Consider the following 10,099-nt stretch of genomic DNA (forward strand, 5'->3'; position numbering starts at 1 on the left):
TTAAGGGTCCAACTTTGGCTCAGGTCGTGATCTCAGGGCTTGTGAGTTTGAGCCCCGTGTCGGGCTCTGTGCTGACAGCTCAGAGCCTGGAGCCTGCCTCGGATTCTGTGTCTCCCTCCCTTTTTGCCCCTCTCCCACTCACGCTCTGTCTCTGTGTCTCTCAAAAAAGAATAAACATTAAAAAAAAATTTAGAATAGGTCATGTGAGGTTACAGAACATCTTAACAAATTTAAGATGGTTGAAATCCTACCAAATATCTTTTCTGAGCAAAACAGAATGAAACTAAATATCAGTCTCAGAAGAAAAAGGAGAAAATCCACAAGTGGGTGGAAATTAAGCGACACGGTCTTGAACAACCATTAGGTCAAGGAAGCAATCAAAGAGGAAAAAAAGGAAATATCTTAAGACAAATGAAAATGGAAACACGACATACTGAAACTTACAGGATGCAGCAAAAGCAGTACTAAGTGGGACATTTGGAGCAGTAAATGCCTATATTAAAAAAAACCAAACTCAAATACACAACCAACCTTACAACTCAAAAAAATAAACTAACCCCAAATTTGGCAGAAGGAAGAAAATTAAAGATTAGGCTGAAATAAATGAAATAAAGAATTGTAAAAAAAACCCAAAAACAAACCAGTGGAAAAATCAATAAAACTAAGTTGGTTTTTGAAAAGATAAGCAGAATTGACAGATCTTTATGTAGAATAACAAAGAAAAAAGAGAAAATGCAAATAAATTCAGAAATGCAAGAAGTGACATTAAAACTGATGCCACAGAAATAAAAGTGATAAGAGACTACTTGTGAACAGTTATGTCCCAACACATTGAACGGCCTCAAAGAAATGGATCCCTTCCTGGAAACATGCCTCCTATGAAGACGTAGTTATGAAGAAACAGAAAACTTGAACAGATCAATAATAAATAAGGAGATTGAATCAATTATCAAAACCCACATAACAAAGAAATGTCCCAGGACAGATGGCTTCACTGGTGAATTCAACCAAACATTTAGAGAAGAATTAATTGCAATCCTTCTCAAACTTGCCCAAAGAGTTAAAGAATAGAAAACACTTGCAAACTCATTTTGCAAGGCCAGCATTTGTCTTGTTATCAAAGCTCGATAGGGATACTCATCTAGCAACCTGGCTTCAGAGCCCGGAAGAAATTCCAGCGATGCACACTGCTCTCGAAGTGCCTCTCTTCTAGGAAGGGGGAAGTTTTTAAACCCAAAGAGTAAGGTGGCTACGAGTTTGAGACTAAATGGCCTGGTACTACAGAGGCTGGATCTTGTAGGGTTCATGCAGAGAAGAGCAGTGGAGGCATTTAGGATGAAGGCGTGGTCACAGAGCCAACGGCGATTGAAAAGCATCAAGAACTTTTCAGGCAATACCGCAAACGGAGGTGACCAAATCAGGATCGCTAGATGACCACCAGGTGACCCTATGTGAGGGGAACTGGAGAGAGCCATGAGTTGGGGGAGATTGATAAATAACCATTCTCTGCCCCTTGGTCTCTGCTTGAATCCTGTTCTCTCCTGTCACCTGCTCAGTTCCATCTGCCTGGCAAGCTTGAGCTCATTCTTCCAGAATCATCTCCAACATCATCTTCCAGAGTTGTCTTCTGTGAGACTTGTCTTGGCTCCCGGAGGGAAGTGCTTTCTTCCTCCTCGTGTCTGGCAGATCACGTTTATGTTTGTCATTGTAGTGTATACCACACGGCCTCATTTCCCCTTAGTAGATTAAAAGGCATGTTACACACTTTTGGTAAATAACCATAACTCTGTAACTAATAAATTGAGTGATGGTGGGAGACAAATATTTCTGTGAAGCACGGAGGCCTGGAGAAGGAAGTGTTACAAAAAGTAGGCATGATTGCTATGGGGATAGTTTAGAGAGGTCTGTAGGCATTCACTGCCAATGAACCAGGAGGTCTAGGAGCGTGAAAGTCAACGGATAGAATCTTATCCTGGGTAATTTAGAAGCGATTGAAATGTTCCTAAAATCTAGGGAGATAAGCTTGGTTGTCTTGGGTGAAATTACCTAAGGAAGCTGAATCTCAAGATAATTCTACCTCCTGTTTTTTAGATACAAATAAAACACAAAATGTGGAATGGGGAAAAGACTTTTTTCCCAGATAGAAAGCTGGTGGTCTGTGCTTAGCTGAGCATCATCTTCCTGGAATATCCCATCGTGTCATCTAGCCTTATTCTCCCGGAATATTTAACACATCTGTGCATATTTCTATACAATTATAATTGAGTTACATATGATACATGCTTACAGCTCGCATAACTATGATTATAGATTGTATATATGGCTAATCTCCCGTAAGGTATCTAGGTCATTGCTTTTCATACGAGAGATGTGAAATCCTAGTTACCATATAACATAAAATCCTCATTTTGTAAAAGAAAAAGCTGAGCCCCAGAGACATACAATCTTGTGTCATACATTTGTTTAAACAATGAATCATCAAATCATCATTCAGCAAATACTTCATTGACTTAATTCCCAAAAACATGAAGATGTTGGGTACAAAGATGAGTGACACAATCCCTGACATCAAGAATATCACAACTTTCTTGGGAACAGACACCTATAAGCAGCATACTGCCCGTGGAGTGTTATCCTTTAGTTTAAATCTTTGGAACACAGTTTGGCAATATATAAGTTTTTTTTTTTTTTTGATGACTTTGGTCCTTCAATTCCACTCTGAAGAAAAAAAGTCCAGTGGAAATAAACTTGGATGTAAGCAAAGATTTATAGAATGTTTTTCCCACCCTTTTAAATAATAGTGTTGCTTATGAGGGTGTTGCTAGATTTCAGAATAAACTATGGCTTGTGATACACAGAAGTCTTTGCATTCATTAAAATGTATGCTGAGGAAGAATATTAACATAGAAAGATGGTCATGACATATTCTTCTAGAGGCGAAAAAGTAGATACCATTGCAGTTTATATTTCACGAACCTATTTTTTAAGTGTGTATCTTTATTTATGCCGAGAAAAAAAGCTCTCAAAGTATTAATAGTCCTCTCCAAATGGTAAACTATGGATATTGTTCTTTTTCTTGTTCCTCTTGGCTGTATTTTTTGAAAAAAAAAATGTTTTACAATGAATATACATTTGCTGTAAAAGAAAAAAAAATACTTCTAAGGAAAATAAGCTATCTGGAAATCTAGGCACCTCTTCAGTTTCTGAATATCGAGATCTTTCCTCATGGAGCCAGAGGCTGGGAAGGTCTGACCTGTACTAACCCATTAATCAGTGACCCGCTGGACATGAGCACTTGTCCTTCACTGAATTGTCCAATTAGGCATTAAACGTAAATGCATGTTTAAAATTTCCATGGAGGAAAGTCTAGAGCAAATGTTTTCTCTAAATCCTCATGAAGAAGAGACAAGTAACGAATGACTACATCAGAATCCAAGATGCTTTGGAAAAAATTCCGGAGCATCTGAGAGCACAGCTCTGCTCACTCTGTTTTACCTGCCAGAGTTGTTAACTCTTCTGCATGAGGTCCGTGTCCCCGCCAGCCTCCAAGGGGGCTCCCAGATCACAAAATCTCTCTTTGTGTTCAGTGCTGGTCTTGTGTTTTGATGGGTTCTATTCTTTGAAAATTGCTAATTCAGGCATACGTGCTATCTCTTTATTAGAACAGCAAGTTACCCAGAACATCCCACTTCCCCATCGTCCAGGGTAGACAGGTATTTACTGATTATTAGATCTCACTAATCTCTGTTCTCAACAAAGTGCTTTCAATCTATTAGAAAGGCATCAGCATGACATGAAAAGGACGAACTGAGACAAATTCAATGGGAACGCTGTACCAAGGTCAGAGTGAAAACAATATTTAGCTCGAAAAGACCTCCGGGCACTCAGACAGATTAAATTAGAACAGGAATGAGTACATGCTCTCCTCTATTTATTTACTTGGCAGGAGGTGCTTTATTTTATATAGATCACATAGCCATCAGTGAAAATGTACTCGGTTTTTAAAGTGTCACACCCTGTCAGAGAGACCCAGAAGGTTGGAAGAGGAAGAGAGTGAACATTTACTGAGCGTCTCTGGGCATCTCCTATAACTCTCACCCTTGAATCCTCCCTGATCCCAATTCTGAGTCCTTTCAGGGAGTTAACTGTGATTCCCATTTCACAGATGAACAAATTGAGGTTGAGTTTCAGAGAGTTTAAAAAATAAATCCCTGATAGCATGGTTGGTTAATGGCAAGGATAGATTTCAGATCCAGATTTGCCAGATCCCAAAGCCAGTGCCTTTGATCAAGCAACCTGCTGTTCCTGAAGGTCAGTGAAGGCCATAGTGTCACGACAAATCAAAAAGGAGGCAGAGAAATCTAGTGTCAGGGAAAGTAGCCTCGGCATTTAGACATTGAAAGCCTTATATGTAGTGGCACATACTTTCCCACACTGGTGTCCGTGGAGCCTGGGAGATGGGGAGGAAGGGAGGAAGAGCATGTGATCAGGTTATTTGTACCTTTGCAGACACTGGGGTAGGACTGACCTTCGGCAAAGTCGAGGTGCGGGTGGTCATTATCTCTTAGGTTGAGTGGGCCTGCTGCTTCAGGGTGGGGCATGGTGTGCAGGTCTGCGGTGGGAATCCAGTGCCCACGAGATTCAGCCTAGTCCCAGCCTGCTCTATACCTTTACTGTGCTGTCTGCCCATTCCTAACCTCCCTGCACCCCTCATCCTTGTTCTACAAGCTTCTGATTTTAAGTCAGCCTCAGCTCTAGCATCAGGGACTCACAAATGGTGAGTCTACCATTAGAAATTTATTTCATTTGTGGGGAGTGGAGGTGGGATGGGCTTGTCTTACTTTCTGGGTTAGAGAGTCAGGATTGAGCTCAAGGTAACTGATGCTTCACTGACTTGCTCCTCTCAGAAACCGTTCCCCTTGAAGTCCATTTGGTTTCTGATCCTTCGCAGACCTTTCTTCAGGCAGTCAGGGCCATGCTGGACTTTTCAGGATTCTTCACTGAGAGAACCACTAGGTCACAGTCCTCCAAGCAGGAAGATTTCGATAAAACTTAGCTCTCCCATCTCCCCTCTCCTCAGCCCCTGCAAGGTAACTGGTTACATTTGAAAATCTAAAATCATGGAATTAGGACTTTGACTTTAGAAGTTAATAGAATTTGATCTCAAATCTCTTCCAGTTCAATAACTTCCCCCATTCACCCGGAGTTATTTGGAAGTTTGGTCTTAGGTTCGATTGTTACTTTTTTTTTTTTTTTTTTTAATTAAGCTTATCTTGAGAGAGAGCACGTGAGTGCGCGCATGAGCAGGGAGAGGCAGAGAGGGAGGAAGAGGGAATCTGAAGCAGGCTTTGAGCTCACACAGCACAGAGCCCGACCTGGGGCTCGAACCCATGAACCATTAGGTCATGACCTGAGCTGAAATCAAGAGTCAGACTGAGCCACTCAGCTGCCCCCAGTCACAATTGTTCCCATAGCTAGCATTCACTGGTGTCAGTTCTGCTGTCTAGGACCACGCAGCCCACAGAAAGGCTATGCTAGAAAATGCTTAAGAAGAACGGATAAGCTTAATGAGATTGTTGAGAGAGGCTTCTAGTAAGAGGAGGTGTAGGAGGAACGTGAGCTCTCGGCCACTTCCAGGAGTTACTCCTGAATTCTCACGGATTCCATTTCCTCCGTTAGGTGGTGTTTGGGGTTTTTGTTCTTCCCATGAAATAAGCCAGGAGTAGGCAGGCGTCCAGTTCCAAGCTGTAAATCTTCTGAGGACAGCTTCTGTGCCAAATCCTTAGAGAGGATGGGCTGTGCAAAACGAAAACTTCAGGCTCCAGCAAGGTCCCACTTGACATCCCAGATAGAGCCAGAGCCCTGGCTGGAAGAAAGAGGTCCTTTGGACAATTGGCCTGCACATAAACACATATAAACTATATAAGGTCTGGTAGAGCATTTAACACAGATTGTCAGTATAGAAACAAATAATAGTACTTGGTGCATTGTATAAAACTGACCACAGCTCACCCACTGGGTGTTGGATCATTGAAAACACAGCAGCCATAACCTGAGCCGAGAGCAAGTTAACTCTGTGGGTCCCAGGAAGTGCCTAGATCACACCAGCTCTGCCCTAAGACCTGAACCTCCTGGCTTTAGGGCTCAAGGGACCCACCCAAGTGGAATCACCGCTGGGACCAAGAGACCTGGACACTGGAGGATATATCCACAAGTCCAGTGGCTTTCTATGTAGTATCTTCCGAAGAGACACCTTGGATTAATGGAAGGAGCAGGCTTTGGATACAGGCAGACTTGGGTTTGAATTCTGGCTTCGTCCCTTAGCACTTGTGTGCTCTTGGACAAATTATTTAACCTCTCATCTTCTCCCTCTCTAAAATGGAGATAATTCTCTATCCCGTAGCGGTGTGCCAAGGATTAGGAAGGATCATGTTTGCAGAAGCTGTATATACTGCAGCAGCTGTCCCCTATCCCTGCTCTACTGATAACTTCCTTGCCTGTCACTCTCTCTCTAGTCTGCAAGTTTGGGGTAAGGACGTGTTAAGAAGCACTTTCAGATGTAACTCCCCCCCCCACACCTTATCTTTGGGAGCTCTGCCTCTGTTGACTGCTACTGGTTCCTCTTTTGACCATTTTGATCCTCATCGTGACCTCCACAGAAAGATGAACCAGAGGACATGGAACGAGCAAAACTCAAATCCATCTGTTCAGATCTTTGCACAACTTTTGGAAGGAGGCTAAAAGCTACTAATGGAAGCGAGTATATATGAGGCCTTCATTTATGACGCATCTATTCTAGACGGTACAGAGAGAAATCAAACATGATGACAGCCTTCCATGGCCTTGCTGTCCAATGAAGGAGTTGTGCATATAGGTAAATAATTTCAGGCATGTAATAAATGTTATAATGGAGGTAGACCCAGGTCACTGGGCCAGGAAGATCCACAGACTGCTTCTTTCTCCCTCTTTTTTTCTCTCTCACATGCACAATGCAGCTAAACAGAGTTCCTGGCTTGTCGCCGTTGAAATGACAGCTAACTATGGGCCTGGGAGGGACATTAGCCTTCTTGAATTTGTCTTGGGTTTTGCTCCTAGTGAATTAATTCCTAGATGGTGGTAAAGAACTTGAAGGCAACTTTCTATCGTTAGATGTGAAAATAATTTTGAATTGTGCTAATTTTCTGAAAAACAAATGAGCTCCTGTTGACATAATACCTGATTTAAATAATGGATTACAGTGTATTACATTTCAGTGCCCTTACTGGAAATCTCGGTCTAAGAGCAAGTGTTCTTGTGAGATGTGATGCCATCATAATCCCGGGAGTTTGCTTGTTACTTCTCATTAAAGGAGGAGAAAAGTCAGTTTCTTGGTGTTACCTAGTCAAATCCCTAAGAAGAAAAGCGTTAACTTGAGGCACCTGCTGAGCCCAGGACAGGCAGGCAGCTGCTTGGAGGTGGTGGGGAGGAGAGGGCTGGGCCGGCCAGGGGGCAGCGAAGATGCTCAGCTTCTGTGCTGCCCCCCAGTGCGTGTGGACAGACAGTCAGACCTGGCCTTCCTCAGGTTCCTGCACGAACATGCCAGATGCCAGAGGCGGGTGGATCATTGTAAGGAGAGCAAACGTAGAAGATGAAACAGCCGATCAAGTAAATAAACGTTATCGATTACGTGTCAAACACGTTGAGACCTGGACGATCTGTACAACTAGTCTTTAGAGGGTGGTTCTTCGAGATAATGCAATACCAACAGTATTTGATCTTACTAGACATTTGAACAATCCACAAAGTAGACACAGAAGACAAAGAATTGAGTGAGGGTGAAATCAGGACACTGTAACAGAAAAAGAAAATGGATGAAACGCCGAAGCAGGAACAGAAACATGGAGAAACAGCAGCAATGCTCAGAGCCTCAGTGCAGAAGAAAGGGGTCAAGAAGAGGATGAAGACCTTTCCCTTCAAATTAATCCTTAAAGAGAAGGAAAACACCGAATGCTCAAAATCTTCATTTGAAATTTGGATTCTTATGGGAAACCAAAACCTGTCTCCCTCTGGATGGACAAGACGCTGCTGGCATCATGGAAGTTCTCTACTCCTTTTTTTTTTTTTTTTTTGGAAGTTCTCTACTCCTAAGAACTTCCCTGCACTGCCCGAGTGCTGGATAGATTCCAGTGAAGAGATGCTGAAGAGCCTTTTTGAGACCATGGCGGTTAAGAGCAGATACAGGTGCTAGACCTGTGAGAGCTGCATTCCGGAAGAAACCCTCAGGGAAGCGGGAGACGCTCACTTCTTTTCTATTCTCACTGACCACGTGGTGGACATAGCAGGAGAAGAGCAGCTGCCTGTGTTGGTGAAGTTTGTCGACAAATCTCCTAACCTGAGAGAGAGATTTGGGGGCTTCCTACCTCAGGAAGCCGGTGCAGACATTTTGGCTGTGCATCTTCACACTGTGCTGAGAAGTGGGGATTAAACACGGAATATCGTCATAGCCAGGCTTACATTGCGTCCGGTGGAGTTTCTTCCAAAATTGAAGCTGTTGCCTCTAGACTTTCCGACGATTGCCTCCAAGCTATCTACACCCTCTGTTCCGCCGGCGCCTTAAATGATGCGGTGTTTGGAAAAAGCAATAGACTTTATGGGAATATCTTTTGCATTGCATTAGGAACAGTTGAGAAAGCTCATTTTTTCCCATCAGCTGCTGCACCTGCTTTTGGAGTGTGGCAGTGTAATTTCTGTCCTCTTTCAGAACAATGAGGAAAGGGTCAAAGAACAGAAGGAAATTGGCCATCTTCAGTGGACAGGCAGGAATGACACTTTTGAAATTTTAGTGGACCTCCTACAAGCACCTGTTTTATGTTCAGATAGTATAGTGACACAAATATTAGGTGGGGTAAGTGTGTAGATGTCCGGGCATTTGTAGTCTGTAGTGCAGTAACAGATTCTTGTTAGTGTTGTGGTTCTTAAACATGTTCTTTTACAAGAGCCTTGGGGAAAATCTCCGGGGGCAGACCTCTGATGTTTTCTTTGCAGCCGGTCACTTGACTTCCCTGCTTTGTTCACTAAGTGAATTGATGGAATATATTGAAGGTCACCACAGATTTTGGTTTGCGGAAGCCACACATTTGGCACCCAAGCCTGATAGTTAGTTGAAACTTCCCGGAAAGTTCCGTAGAGCCCAGCAAGATAACCAGGAATGTCAGCTAAGGTCTGAGATTTCCTGAGGAGACTAAGAGTTCCAACCCTGGAGCACATTGTTCAGGAACAGAAAGACAGAGTCTCAGACAGTACCTGAAAACTCTTAGATGCTTCTCTCCGATACCCTTTGTCATGGGACGGCTCACATTTAAAACATCGGAGGAGCACCATGCTGGCTTGAACATGGGGGGATTTGCATAATCTTGACCTGCTCTCAGCTCAGCTGCATTGTTAAAGAGTCAAGTGGGAAGAACGTGGAAGGGAAGATATGGAGCTTCCACCCCCCATATATGACGCCCTCTGTCTGCCAGGTGTCAGTTTTTTCCCTAGTGTTTATGCATGGCTGAAGGTCATATGTATTTATTTCTGTGATGAAGGTTGAGACTGAAGGCTATAAAAATTAGGTGAAGTGTCTCAAAGCACACCGGAGGAACACTTTGACAAACCAAAGGTGAGGTAACTTGGCTTTGCTTAACCTAAGTTTTGACATGAAACATGATCTGAATTTAATAATGATGGACACATACACATCAAAGTCAGCACAACTAAATCAGAGCTTCCTACAGGTAATTCAGAAACGAGTGAAAATACCTAAGAGACTTTAAAAGTAGGCTTTCGCTCATATTTGATATCTGAAAAAATCACAAAGAAATTTCAAAGCAGCTTCCAGAAAAGCTGTAGGTGTAGGTAGGTAGGCCCCTTCATTACTGAATATCTTGACCTATGGGCCTCCCATTCAGGACATTAGTCATTGATAATCTGCCTATTTAAATGGCTCCCATTTGAACTCTCTCACTTTGAAGACCTAACTGTTCTTCCAGAAGATAGCATTAAAAGTGCCACACTTCTGTGAGATCTTTGCTCCTGGCATTTAGAATTTGCTTTAGTCCTCATTTTAGTTGTAGCATTC

General features: G+C 42.8%; 1 pseudogene; it reads left to right on the forward strand.

The window, feature by feature from the left end:
* The first annotated feature begins 7,497 nt into the window (after window positions 1–7,497).
* On the forward strand, window positions 7,498–9,784 carry LOC115524551 (annotated as a pseudogene).
* Window positions 9,785–10,099: the final 315 nt, after the last annotated feature.

Source organism: Lynx canadensis, chromosome D1 (assembly GCF_007474595.2).
Source record: "Lynx canadensis isolate LIC74 chromosome D1, mLynCan4.pri.v2, whole genome shotgun sequence".
Taxonomy (NCBI): Eukaryota; Metazoa; Chordata; class Mammalia; order Carnivora; family Felidae; genus Lynx; species Lynx canadensis.